Here is a 2,820-nt window from a genome sequence, read left to right on the forward strand (position 1 = left end):
GACTTTGATACAAATAGAATATAGAAACCGTGTTTATGTGCAGTACCTCTGTGTCAGGAATCATTATGTATGGAATTATTATGTAACTGCAACCTTCTACAGTAATGCTTAACAGGAGGTTATTAGGAATGTATTAGGAATTGATTCTCCTAACCAGAGAGAGCCTTACTGAGGGGAATAGATTTTTACTGCTGCTAAAACAGAAGCAACCAGACTAGCATTGGTTTAAAGCTGTTCTAAAGCTGGGTCTGTTTAGGCAACTGTGAGCAAAATTCTGTCCTAAAGCTTCTTATGGAAGGCACTGGTACAGCACACTTTTTCATTAAATAATAAATGCTGTTGTACTTGGCAAAGAAGCGTACTGTACTTTTCTTTGTAAAGGATCCTTCTTCCAGTTTATCATGTGAATGGATGAAAAATTGGTATAGCCAGTGGAATTACAGACAGATTTTAACAGGCTCCTCAGAAATCAAGCCAACATGGAAGAAAGGTCTTACAGTGCAATCACCGTAAATGGGTCTGTCCAGAGCAGCTGGTACCTTGGTGGGAAAACCCCTGCTTAAAATACCCTGAAATTGAAATAGAAATTTAGGATGGTGACCCCACATCTGAAACTAAATTGCTCTCCGTTTACAAAGGAAGTGGATTAGAAATGAAACAGTAAGGAAAAATGTACTAGCATGGAGCCTAACTTGTAAGTGAATACAGTATGAAGGTCTGTGGAATGTGCTTACTGTTTAGACAATGTGGAATGAAGTGGAGTGTCTTGACTTGTACCATTTTCTGTTTGCACAAAACAGATTTTCCTTCTAGAATACCGACATTGTTCAGCTTTTTTGTATGTGCTTCAGTAAGTACGCACAACATGTTTAAATGGCTTACATTGTACATTTAAATACCATATAAATTGCTTGTTAATTATACAGTATAAGTGTACTGAAAGGAATTCATGAAAACATTCACAAAAATGTAACCTAATAAAAATGAAACCGAACAGTGAATATTCGCTTTTTCGTAAAGAATATTAAAAAATCAGTATGGTTTTCAGCTTGGGACCCAGTTTATCAGGACAGCTCCTTCTCTCGGTTTCCTCCATTAGGAAGATTTGAGTAGTATCAGGACATTCTAGGGCTTTTTGAGGGGGAGGGAGTCTCAGTTATTTGGAATGGGATGCTGGTGGAAGCAGCTATCTCACCCTTAACTCAGTTCTGTGAGGCTTACAAGATTGTTTCTTTTCAGAGAACATTTGGATGAGGTCCCAATTTTTGCAGAATCCTAGGATTCTGGCTTTGATTATCAGAACTGAAATGAGGTTTGATTGGTGAGCTGCTATTAATTAGGTCTGTTTTAATATATGCTGTTCCTAATGAGGGGATTGTGCACTAAATATATTCATTAACCATTCTGAATCCAGGAGAAATAAATCTGTGTTGTGAAATAGTCCTCCATGAACATTAATGTTCAAAGTATATTGGGAAATACAGACATCAGTGAGTGCAAGGCAGGTTTTAATCCTGGTGATTAAGCATAAAAAATACATGGCCTTCTCAAACAAAGCAGTCCTTCATATGTTTATTCAACAGCAAGTCCCTCTGGGCTCAATGGTAATTATTCCTATGTAATTCTGCATAGGACTGAAGCTTGTAATATGGGATTGGCAGTTCTAATGCTCACTGTTAACTGTGCACTGTGGTTATGAGTTTTGATGACTTTTTAAAGATTTGGGGTGGAGGCTTGGTAAACTTTTAGATTGTAAATGCTTCTAATGCACACCATATTCAGAGACACTAATTGTTATACAGCATGTTAATATGAACTATTTCAGTAAAGAAACTAGATATGGGTACTGTTAATATTTATAATTAAGAGGCATGATCTTTTGCTGTCTCATTGTCATGCTGTAAACTCTGCTTGTCATGTTCCATTGCCTAATTATGGGGAAAGGCTATATGATTTCAGGTTGTGCTGATTAAAATAATTAGTATGGAATTCTAACTAGGCATAGAAATGAACCAGTACATGGTCCATGAAGCAATATCTATGGAGGCTCTGCTGTCACAATTTTTTTAGTGCGGTCCATGGTGCCCCATGGTGGTTTGTGAGTGGCAACAGATTGGTGCCAAGCAATTAAACTCTTTACAAAACTCCAAAGCAGTGGGAATTCTCCAGCTTTGGAAACACCAATAGGAGCCTTCTGAAGCTTAACAGGCATTGCTGGCTGCCAATAACAAAGTTCCCATTGTGGTTAATGGGCTCAGGAGGTTATATATTGCACTGAGCTCCCTCTCCTTCCTTCATTGGCTGATGAAACAAAAGAGAGGCACAGAACTAGCTGAGCTGATTCCCTTAAAGATAGCGGTTAGACGCAAGAACTGTGTCATAATAGGTGATTTAACTACCCACACATTGATTGGGTCAATATGTGTTCTAGTCAGGAAAAAGAGATTGAGTTTCTAGACAATGACTGTGCTATGGAGCAGATGGTCACGGAACCTACCAGGGGAGAGGCAATCCTGGATTTGGTCCTAAGTAATGCCCAACACCTCGTGAGAGATGCACCACTTGGGAACAGTGACCATAATGTTATTGAGTTTAACATTTGTATAAATAGGGAGTTGCCCCAAAAGACCGACACAACCACTTTTAACTATAAAAGAGGTAACTTCTCTGATATGAGGGGACATGTGAGGAAGAATCTGAAAGGAAAAGTAGAAAGGGTCAAAACCATTGGGGAAGCTTGGAGAATATTTGAAACTACAATCCTAGAAGTTCAGGAAAAAATATATACCGCAGGTTAGGAAAGGCACAAATAGGTATAGG

Source organism: Gekko japonicus, unplaced genomic scaffold (genome assembly GCF_001447785.1).
Source record: "Gekko japonicus isolate JY-2015 unplaced genomic scaffold, Gekko_japonicus_V1.1 scaffold1754, whole genome shotgun sequence".
NCBI lineage: Eukaryota > Metazoa > Chordata > Lepidosauria > Squamata > Gekkonidae > Gekko > Gekko japonicus.